The sequence below is a fragment of the Miscanthus floridulus genome, chromosome 13 (assembly GCF_019320115.1).
Source record: "Miscanthus floridulus cultivar M001 chromosome 13, ASM1932011v1, whole genome shotgun sequence".
Lineage (NCBI taxonomy): Eukaryota > Viridiplantae > Streptophyta > Magnoliopsida > Poales > Poaceae > Miscanthus > Miscanthus floridulus.
In genome coordinates this window covers 24397438-24409999 of record NC_089592.1, presented here as the reverse complement: position 1 = coordinate 24409999, position 12562 = coordinate 24397438, and positions in this window count along the sequence as shown.

Below are 12562 nucleotides of genomic sequence, written 5' to 3'. Positions count from 1 at the left end.
TCTATAATATGCACTTGTTAATTATTATATGCACTTGAACTTGATCATGTATGCACTTAGTCATGCACTTGGTCTACGGGTCGGTATTTTGTATTGAGTTTTCGTATATCGACCGTGTTCGACATAAATCCGCTCGAATTGGTTTGCATTTGTTTTCGTGTCCGGTTTTACCGTTTTCGCTTTCGTTTTCGTATTTCAAATGTAAAAGTAGAAAACAATTTAGGAGTTTTTCGACCGTTTCCGACCGTTTTCATCCTTAGATGAGAATGCCCCAAGTCATCTCCCCCCCTCCATCACCATTTCTATACCCCACCCCCATGGAGCTTCACCTCTCATCCATGGCCACCACCACCATGGATGGGGTCGAGCTCTACAAGTTTTGCTGAGTTACTCAAAATATTCTCTACCATCTAACTATGATTTCGAGGCCAGAAATATATTTTAAATTTGAACTAAAATAATGCATTTTTGCTCTTTAAAATATAAGTCCTTCTCTAGGTCTTCAAAATTCATGAAACCAATTTTGTTAGCCTCCTTTGAACATGTGCTACATAAGAGGCATGTTTTGTGCATCATATCAATGCATATGTTTTCATGTCATCTCATTTAGGCATTTTATATATCCTAATCTTGGGGAGAATGAGAAATAGGTTATATATAGCTTCATCTTTGCACTCTAAACACATGCACCACGTTAGTGGACTTTCAAGCACCTTAGTAACACACACTAGCAATGGATTGAACATGCAAGACCTATAGATGAAGATCACAAATTCAAGATGCAATATCTAGCACTGTCTAGCATCTCACGGACCCTCCGCCACTTTTGAGGGAAGGTACCGTCAATGCAAATGCACAACCAAAACACTTAGGTAGACAACTTAATGATTTTACGACTGATGGAATGTTCCATGATTTCATTCACACGCTTAGAAAACTCAGATCATAGACTCAAGTGACAGACTCTACGTAAATTCCCATGGAGCGTCCGATAGAATTATAATGGCTATAATTCAAACCTGGGAGCAGCCAATTGAGGACAGAGCATCCGTCACATTTGACAGAACGTTCCGTAAGCACCACACAGACTTAGTCACTTAAACACCTAAGTCCTAGAACCCACGGAGCATCCGTGAATCACCACGGAGTGTCCTTCTGAATTATAAAATTTATAAACCAAACTATTTAGCTTCGGGTTCTGTCAATTAAGCTGACGGACCATCCGAGGTTAAGGACAGAGCGTCTGTGAAGCCAAACACTTATTAGAAACTTTCAGCAAGGTGTCGACGGACCGTCACCATGCATGGACCGTCCGTCCCTATTGATGCAGCATTCGTGAATGCTAGCCGACAGAGTAATGCTATACTACACAAACATGTTACACCTAGTACCATGTCTTTAATACTTAATCATACATATATCTAAACATGTCATAGCAAGCATAAGCATCATATTTATTCCACCTTGCCCTCACATAGGAGTTGAGCTATACACTGAACCTCTCTCATCTTATGCCATCTCTTCTATGTTCTCTATTTTATATAATGCCTTGCATACATGATCATGACATCTCATACATGTGCATACATTCAGGTCCACGAAAAAAATAGCGTGCTATTTCGATGCTATAGCGGCCCACAGGAACTGGCGCGACGCAATTGCTCATTTTTGCGCTATGCGCGCTATTGCCGCTATTGCGCGCTAAAGCGCCGCTAAGTGCGTTTAGCGCCATAGCGCCGCTAACCAGCCGCTATTGCTGGATGTCCCAAAATTGCCAAATTGACTCATGAGTTTATGGATTTATGCATTTAAACTTTAAAGTTTAATCCCTTTATGATTGTTTGGCTTTGCATGTATGAACCTCATGTGGTTATGTTGCCTATTTGGCTATCTGCTACTTTGCTCTTATGATTATTATGGTGGATGTTATCAGTTATCACTTATCACTTATGACTTATGAGTTATGAGTTATCAGATTGAGACATTGAGTGATTGAGGATTGAGTGATTGACATATTTTTATGTTTTCTAGAATTGTAAACAAATAGCGCGATATAGCGTGCAAATAGCGGTGCTATAGCATGAGCAGTCAGTTGATGCTACTGCATTTAGCTGCCGCTATAGCGCCAATAGCGCCCAGGATAGCCTCACGCTAAAATTGATAGCTCGCGATTTAAAACGTTGATTCAGGTACATGATATCAGAGCGACATCAAGTGATGTTCCAAGCTATTAGAGCATTGCTCATCCACTAGACAGGCAACCCACACTATTATTACCCCTATTTCGGATGCTTACATGTTTATTCATTATGAGTTTGCATTTCATAAAAAAAATTGATAAGTTATTTAATCTTGACTCACTAAGCTAGACCAACTCACTTAAATTAACCATAGCCTTTACTTAGCCAATGGGTATGGGTCGCTTAATTGCTTAGTGGCTAGTTTTGTTAGAAGTCAAGTGTGAGAAGAGAACTCACCCTCACGCGTGTAGGAGCTACACCAGGATAATTAATCACTTAAAACTTGCAAGGGTGTCAACTCGACTCAATTTGCTCAATGTGTCTAAGGACCAACTTCAACTTGAGATAATTAATAAATGATCAATTTGGTAATCTCTACTCAAGTGAAGGGTATGGTCACTGTGATTATGGGATCTCAAGTGACGTAGCTTGTGGAGTAAGTAAGGACCGTGCATGGGATAGTAGGTTTGAGTAACCACCCGTACAGACCACATGCCGAGAATGAGGCTAGTAAGCCAAGTAGCTAGTGGTGACCGTTTTTCTCATTGATTCGATGTACACGTGGGGGGTGATGAGAGGTAGAGCAAGGAGATGTCTTTACCTCGGTACCCTTCAGGTGACGCAAGGGGAATGAAAAATCACTACCTTGACATCTTGCAAACCGTTCGTGAGCATCGTCCATGGCCACACTAGTAAAATGTTGGAAACGTGAGGCAACCCTTAATCAAGAACTGGTATGAAGGTTTGTCCCGAGAAAATCTCTAAACCGGACATCACGGGAGCGTATATAGAGTCTCTGAAGCTACTACACGAATTTTAACCGAGGCGGGCATTTTAGCTTAACCGAGGCAGTCAAGCCAACCGCCTCGGCACAAAGGCCAGGGTTAATCGTGGCCTTAACCGAGGCGGTTGGCCAACCGCCTCGGTTAATAGATTAACCGTGATGGGCATCATAAGCTAACCGCCTCGGTTAATACATATTAACCAAGGTGGTTGTCGTAACGCGCCCGCCTCGCTTAAGATTTTAACCGAGACGGTTGAATAAAGATGCCCGCCTCGGTTAAGATTTTAACCCAGGCGGTTTTTATTACTTGGCCGCCTCGGTTAATGATTTTTAAATTTAAACAAATGCCTTTTCAAATTAGAATTTAAATTTGAATTTATAATTTCGCTAATGAAAACACAAATAAAGCAGAAAATAGATGACAAACATATATTACATTCATTCTCGTTCGACGAACTCACATTAAGTTGTTACATTAGTGATGTCTTCATCATTGTTTCACAAACATCAATCATTCGTACATCAGCAACTAAGGTCATTCATACATATCATTTTTTACCGAAAAAGAGGTTCGGCCGAATGTAATCTGAGATTAACTTGGTGCTCCAGTTTCTGATCATATCGAACTTCGGATCCCACGCTAACTCACTTTCCCAGTTGAAGAACGTATTCCCTTCATGCGCGCTCTCTATGACAAACTTACATATGTCTACTACTGTTTATCTGAAGTCTTGGTTGACCTTCTTCCTTCACCACCATCCTTATGCTTTCTTGAGTTGCCGCCAGTTGCTGTTGAATCTGCTATAGTCTTAGGTACTCACAAACGTAGAATCCACATAGAACTGAGCCATAGGGTTGTTTAGCGCACTGCACGATGTATAATACATAATCATTAGAGCATATATAATAAACAATCAGTAGGAGTAGTAGAACTAGTAATAGTGAGTAGAGTAGAGTAGAGTTGTAGTACTAGTAGGAGGAGTAGTAGTAGTAGGAGTACTAGAGTAGAATAGAGTAGTAGGTGTGGTATTAGGAGAAGAGCAGCAGTAGTAGTAGTATTGGTACTTACCGGGAATTCACGCCTGAGTTTCAGTTTTGTGCCATTCTTGATCTTCTTCTTCTCAGATCTCCGATCATAGCAGTCGGGATCTTTCACGTACTTCTTATAAGCGCTATACAAAAAACCACTAGTGTCAATGACATTTTCAACAAGTATGTTAACTGTAAATGAATAAGTTCCATCACTTACTATCTCAAACAGCTTTAAAATTGCTTGTACCCTGCTTTGTTTGTATCCCGCAAAGAGTCAAATATACAGGCCCTTCCGTCCTGAGGATAGATTATAAATGCAATTCAATGGCCCATGATGCCCTGGCTGCACCATTCACACAATATAGATTAGAAATGTTCAAATATGAGATGTCATGATCCCAGTACCTATATATACATATATATATGCTCCAAGTATCTTTTGGACTTACCCAAACTAGTGGGCGGCCATGACGCACCCATTTCCCCAGACCTTCTTCATGGCCTCATAGATGTACATTCCTGCCTGATACGTATATTCAATTACTAGATCTTCCTTGTATTTCTTTCTCTCCTCCGGGTTCAAGTTCACCAGCTTTTCATGAGTGTCTAGTATATCATAACCCGCGATGGTTCTCTCTGTAATAAGCATCGGAGAAATATAGATAATATCGTTGCCCAATTCCTTGCTTACATAGGCATGCATCCGGCAAGGAAAAGTCATCATGGCATTATTAGTTTGTTCCTAAAGTACCTACAATGATATAGTAGTGTCAAAGTCATAAGTAACTTACAGGGCAAATAAAGTGACTTGGGTGACGTCGAGGTCCTTTTGTCGCAGTAATCTATGCATGTCGTGGAAATCTATGATGACTCCACCATCCATGGGCGTGTGGAAGTACTCCACCGGAATGTTGATGATAAAGTTTTCTAGGCCCACTTTCGCTGCTTCCATGTACCATAGATGGAACCTCCTTACCTCCCAGTTCTCTTCAAGGAGGTTGCCCAAGGTCAACATGAACTTCCACACGCAACACTGGGGCTTGAGATGTTACCGGGGCAATCATCCGACCGGGGCCAAAATGGCGGTAGTGTTTTTGGCCTACAACACCAGGGCTTGAGATGTTACCGAGTGGAAAAGGCATATAGCATCTCAAAATGAATTATAGATTGACTATGTTGCTGGTAGCATACCTTTCAAACATAGTTGAGTATGGGTGCTTGACGGCTATTTGATAGGCCACCCAACTTGACTTGGTGTGGTTTGGGGCTATGGCCTCCTCTTCATTTGCAGGCTTCCTCGGCGGGGGAGGACATTGGTTTGAGCCCTGCTTTGAACCACATGTAGGCGGTGGTGTCACATCGCCCGATGCTACCCCTATGCTTCCCTGTGGATTGCTGTTGCTAGGAGGTGGACTGCCTAGAGGACTGCTGCCTGGGCCGCCAGCATTATCGTTGTCATCGCCACCGTTGTCTTCACCGCTGTCGTCGTTGTCGTCACCCGGGGGGAGACGACGATGGGTGTGAGGGCTATGATGCTGGCGTTGGCATGTCCAAGACAATGTCGCTCTTGTTCCATAGCACGCGCATGCCGATAGTAGCATCGATGAACCAGTACCCATCTTCAGTGGGAATGTCAATTTCATCCTCGTCAAAATCTTTGTTGGTCCACGTCACATTGACCCAGGCAGACTTGGGTGGGATCGGCTTGCTATCATACATGGCACCACTTTCAGGAGGTAGTGCCACTCCCATGGCCACATCCTTCTTCCTCTGTGCCCTGCCGAATGGCACCTAGAGCATGCAGCTCATTGGTTCAATGATGTTGTGGATTGGGTACTTAGGGAGTTGTCTGGTCTGCAGCACCATCTGCCCTTATATGGCGGCTTGACCCTATGGTAGCAGCACGCTAGCCTGGCGAAACATCTGCATCCTTAGCTCCACCATCTTGGGGTTAGTGCTCATGAAAGCATCTCGTATCTTCCCCATGATCATATCCTTGACCGCCTCATCACAGCCTTTCTAGAGGAGCCCTTCCTTGTACCTCTGCCTCATGTGGTAAGAGTTGGTGTTGGATTGCCAGGACTCCACATCCTTCTAGCTCTGCCTCAAGGAAACCCCATGGACGTGGTCATGGTGCTCAGGGTTTCTCAGCGCCTCGGTCAGTACGTCCCTCTCTCGGTGAGATTCGAAGGACCCACTCTTCTCAGCCACAGAGACCTCCAAGATCCTCTTCTCCACCTCCTCGACCTTTGACTCATTGTACTTGGTCCTGCCCTCCTTTAGCTTTTTTGGCTTGCGGGCATAGAGGTAGTTATGTGACCTCTTATCGACGCCCTATAATGGATTTGGTTGCCCAGCCTCAGCTACCTCCCTTTCTTCCTACCACCACTTCTTCATCTTTGCAGCGTACCCTATCATGCCTAGGTGGTGGTGGAGCTGGTTCCTCTTTGAGAGCTCAGAGAACTTCTTGCCCTTGGCCTTAGCTTCTTCGTTCGATTGTTTCATGACAAACTCTTGCCAAACGTCATGCTTGATGAAGTTGTAGTCTTTGAATTGTGTCCTCCCTTTCTACACGTACTCCCTATTGAGAATGGACCTAAAGTTGCGAAGCACTTTGCCTACAACAAACAGCGCATGTCCCATGCACTTGTCTTCATCATAGCCCTCCACTGGATACGTGAACCGCCTCTTCACCTCTCCCCACACATTTCCCTTGATGTCCTTGGGGACTTTCCTCTAATCATCATATGTTATAGGCACCTTCTCCCTGACTATATAGGAACATTGGTTGCTGAAGGTGCCGATGACGATAGTTGGCTCTAACGGTTCTCCTTTTGGCCTTATCTTGTGTATCGCACGCACTTTCTTCTTGCTAATCTGATGCCTTCTGTGTTGGCCCCTCTTCAAGTTTGACTTCTTCTTGCTACCTGTCGATGCGGTTGAAGAAGTGCCTGAGGATGGACCGGGTGCTTCCTCCTCCTCCCCTTCTTCACCGTCGGGGTACTCCAAACGAATAGGCACCATCGGTATCTATCGAGGACAAGAACTCGCATTAGTTATATACTTGCGCGAGGCCCGAGAACGTTGTGTCAATTAGTGTGCACTACTTCATCTACGTACCTTGTGCCTCATTGCTTGGGTATCATCTTTCGGAGGTTGTCGTGGCTCCGCGCAAGAACCTCATGCCTCGTCCTTCGTATCAAAGTCCGGATCATCTTCTTCATCACCATGAGGTCTCTTCACCAGCCTCAGTGTTAGTTCCTCGCTCTTGTACGAGGTGCTCCCATCTGATGATGAGCCTTCATCATTGCTCGCATCAGGAGTAGCCTCGCACCAATTTTCAAGAGCCTCCTTGGTCGACATTGATAGCTATGATGAAGAGAGAGTTATAGCAACATTTCATAATTATATAAACACAATGCTATATTCATCTCAAAACATATATAAAGGAATCATTAATTATATATATTCATTTGAAAGCAAGATTACATCCTTTTTTCATATACATTGGGTGTAGGGATACAAAAAGTGAAGAAAAGTACAAAATTGTACAAGAAAAATACAAAATTATACAAGAAAAGTACAAAATTTAAGAATTTGGAGAAAAATCATGTACATAGTTGGCTCAGATTCGCCCCATTGTCATCACATCACTTCTAAACTGGTTGCTTGTATACAAGCCATCCTAGTTTAGGAGCTTAGTACTAGTAAGGGGGCATTTGACCATCATAGTCGCTACCTCAGCATAAAAGGGTTCACATCATTGCAAATGCCACTACCTCAGCACATTTTCAAAGTTTAAATAGTTCATCATTGCATATGCCATAGAGAAGCTTAAATTCAAATCGACCCCAAAGGCACTACTACACAAATTCTTTTACACATCATTTGACAAGTGGGCTCCGAGGCGGTTGGCCTGGTTGCCTGCCTCGGTTATTTGAGGCAGGGCTGCTCAAATTGTCCCCGAAGGAAGCAACCAGATATGGACAAGTAGAGAGTAGTAGAGGATAGTAGTAAGAGTAGTAGGAGTACAGAGTAGAGAGGATAGTAGTAAGAGTAGTAGGAGTAGAGAGTAGAGGATAGCAGTTAAGAGTAGTAGTAGGACAATAGTATAGAAGTAGTAGAGTAGTAAGAGTAGAGGAGTAGAGTAGTAGAAGTATTAGGAGTAGGAGTAGGAGTAGTAGGAGTAGGAGTAGTATAGAGTAGTACAGAGTAGTAGAGCAGTAGTCAAAAATAGGAGCAGCAGCCAACACACCAGTAGAGTAGTAAAAGTAGTAGAGTTGTAGTAAGTAGTATGTAGTAGTTGTAGTAAGTAGTATAGAGTATTAGTAGTAGTTGTAGGAATAGAGGTGGAGTAGAGGAGGACAGCCAAATTCAGTGAGGGCATCACAACCAGAGGAGGGCAACAAATTTTGGGGAGGTCTTCAGTGAGGGCATCACAACCAGATAATAAGCCAACAGTAAGCAACAAAAATAGGCAGCATGTGCTCATTCAAAAATAGGCAGGATGTGCTCAATTCAAAATAGGTTGTCCAAGTAAACATGTGCTCAATTCAAGAATAGGCAGCATGTGCTCAATTCAAAATAGGCATGTGCGCGCTCAGATAATAAGCCAACAGTAAGTATCACAGGCAGACAGAAAACAATAGTAGTTGATAGAGTAGTAAGTAGTAAGTAGCAGGAGTATAGGAGTAGTAACAAGTAGGAGTAGTATATAGGAGTAGTAGTAGTAGTAGATGAGTAGTAGTATATAGTTGTAGGAGTAGATGAGTAGTAATATATACCAGTAGCAGTAGTATATAGTTGTAGGAGTAGTAGAGAGCAGCAGCCAGCACCAGCAGTATATAAGAGCAGTAGCCAGCAGGCACAGAAGAGAGAATTAAATAGACAAGTAGCATATATTTTGTCAAATTCATCTTAAATTCATCCTAATTTAGCTCAAATTCATCACAAATTTATCCTAATTCATCTCAAATTGACCCCAATTTAGTCAAATTCATCTAAAAGTGGAAATCTCTCAATAAATCATTCAGATAGCGGTAAGTGCCCAGTTGAATATGAAATTAGCATCATAGGCAGTGGCATTGTCATAATTAAAAAAAGTGCATCACAGGCAGCAATTCATCAAATTGGCATCATAGGCAGTGGCAAATACTCAGTTAACCAATACATTAGGCATCATAGGCAGTGGCATTTGCATTGTGACAAAAAAACACATCACAGGCAACATTTAATCAAAATTGGCAAATTAAAACAAAAAAATGCATCACAGGCATCACAGATCATAGGCATGAGGACAAGAACATCATAGCCAGTGTACCAGGGAAGATGGAGCCAGGGAAGATGGAGTCAGGGGAGAAGCTGGGAAGATGAAGTCAGCAGAGATTCTCGGTGCGGAGGAGGGAGCACACGTTGGTAGTGGACAACGGCGGTGCTAGGGTTCGGCGAGAAGATGGGTCTGAGGAAGACAACACGGTGGAGCTAGGGTTTGGCAAAGATGGGTCTACGAAAGATGACGCGGCAGCGCGGGGCGGATCTCCTCGACGCTGGGGACAATGACGCAGGGTGTGGGGCGATTCTCCTCGGCGCTGTAGCCGGCCAGAGATGATGATGGCGTGGCAGAGCTAGGGTTCGTGGCATCCCGGTGGATGGCGCGGTGGAGCTCTCGGGGCTAGGCCTGTGACAGTGCTCCGGGTTCTCGGTGGTGGGGGCGGGGGCGGAGGAGCTCGGCGACGGCGATGGTGGGAAAATGGGGCAGCCCTTTGGAGTCCAATTGACACGGCCGAAGGACTTAGAAAAAATTGGGGGCTAGAGGGGTATATATAGGCCATGATTTACTGAGGTGGGTGGCTTAGGGTAACCGCCTCGGTTAATATTAATAGAGGCGGGCGACTTAGGGTGCCCGACACGGTTAATATTAACCAAGGCGGGCGATTTAGGGTGCCCGCCACGGTTAATATTTTACATTTTTATATTTGATGAAATTCCTCAGTTATTTTGGTTTTACAACATTTTAAATTTGATATTTAATTTGTAATGCTTTTTAAAATTCATAGGAGTAGTAGTGTAGGAGTAATAGAGTTGTAGGAGTACTAGGAGGAGTAGTAGTGTTGTAGGAGGAGTAGTAGTATAGCAGTAGTAGGAGTAGTAGTAGTAGTGTTGTAGGAGTACTAGGAGGAGGAGTAATGTTGAAGGAGTAGTAGTATAGTAGTAGTAGTAGGAGTAGTAGTAGTGTTGTGGGAGCACTAGGAGTAGTAGTAGAGTTGTAGGAGTAGTAGTAGAGATGATGAGGACATCCCTTCCATTGATACAACCACACCTGCTGCACAACAAGGTCCGATGACAAGAGCTTGAGCACGACAACTTAATTATCAGGTAAAGTCGTTCCTCGTTGTTCATACAAACTCGTCTCAGAATTGGATGCTACTAAATCATGGTGATGATTGTCTTATTCTTAGGAATGTTGGTCAAGACCCCATTGCCACATGTTTAGACCCCATGATGAGGATGGAGCAGCCGAACAAGTGGGAATCATCATTAATGGGGTGTTCAGCTCATCTCGAGACAGCAGGAAACACTCCATAAAAAATACCATAACTGCTTGATACGAGATCCAATGAAGCTAGTTTTTGACTTGTTGGAAAGAGCTCATTGTCCTCTTTCAGATGTGTCCAACCCCACTATCATAATCTACCAAAGCTGTGCGCAACAAGCAAAAGGATGCATAGACCTACAGCTTGGTCCTGGGCCTTATACTGACTAGAGCCCATTGAGGGACGCCCAGATTAGGGTTTCTCACTCCCCCTTGTGCTCTCCTCCTTATAAATAGAACCAACAGCCATCAGAATGAGGGTGGGTTTTGTTTAGATGCAAGATAGCTACTACTTCCTTGTAAACACGTGTGTCGGCTAGACCACCCGATTTGCTTGTTTCAAGACCCCAACTTGTGATTCAGATTCAGCCTTTGGCTTAAATCCGTGAGTTATTTGCTTGTTCATCTTGTTCTTGCTTGTTCTCGGTTGCTTGCAGGTTCATGGTGTTCTTGGCACAACAAGAACATCACAATGGGAGTCGGTGTACCTGTTGCTAAGGCACAACAACCTTGTGGTCGTTGTAGTCAGACAACCAACGTTGAATCCACCCCAAATCGAGTTTATCCACACTCACCAAAAGATCAGGAACAACCCCTTGTCCCATCATGTGGTATTAGAGCAAGGTTCTTTGGTGAGTGATTTACCATTCATTACTTTACCTATAGTCCAAAAATATAAAAATAGGATAGAACTGAAATTCCAAACACAAGTTTGTGCCTTGCTGATCTACTTAGTTCTTTGCTTGTTGAGTTTGTGGTTTACATCGTGGTGTCAAGTGCCGGTTCTTAGGTTCTAATCCTTTAGAGTTTCGAGTTCTTGTCATGTTTTAGTCACCGCACAATTCGCTGTTGCCTTTCCCCCCACTTCAGCGGCCGCCATCTCCACCAATACCACCACCACCACCACCACCAAAAGCACCGCTGCTCTCTCCACCTTTTCGCTGAAACCCTCACCACCATCACCTTCAGCCATGCCTACACAAACACTACCTTATGCACCTGTCCTTTTGGTGCAAATCTGAGTACACTCAGTTTTAAAAATAAGAGAGTTCAAATTGTATATTTGTACTACTTGTTGCCATCCTTATCCCTAGTAAAAGAAAGTCTATGCTACTTGTTGCATTCTTGCTATAATCATATTGCAAAAGTTCAGTTTGTGCTACTTGTCAAAAAGAAAAAGAAAACACAATAGAAAATAGAAAAGAAAAAGAAAGGAAAAGGAGGAAAGAAAGAAACAAAAAAAAGAAGGGTTAAGTTGATGCTATTTACTCTCATCATTTCCATTGTTTGCTACTGTCCGGTGACAACATTTGTGTCTAGGCTCGCATCTCTAGCATGGGTTAGCCTAGGACCAGCACGGTACTATCTTTGAACACTTATTCAACTTGCATTGACTAACGTGGTTCCAGCTGTACCTTGTTTTTTAAGCCACCTACAGCTCCACAAATTATCTACAATGTCACAGGGTTCTACTTGCTACTACTTGTGTTGTTCTTGTCGTCGCCAACACCATCTACATAGCAAGGTAAGGACATGTAAGAACTCGGTTGCACATGCTGAGAGAATGAAAATTGTTGTCACCTAATTCAGTTAGTTGGTAGGATATATTTTCTTGTGATTCCCTTGCTGCATACTAACCATGGCAGGAGAAGGTGAAAGGACCCCTCCACAATCACCTCGATCGAAAGCCTTGCTGCAACACTTTGAACGCAAAGTGAGGCTCCATTCTTAACACCTTGATGAGAACGTTCGTGTCACAAATGAGCGCCTTGGTCAATTGGAGACGGCTCAGATTGAGACCAACACCAAGTTGGCTTCCTTGGAAGGCACTCTTGGTTCTGTTAATACATCTCTTGTAGGTGTCTTGGAGCGATTGGAGTGGATGGAATAGAATCGATGTGATGGTTTCGAATG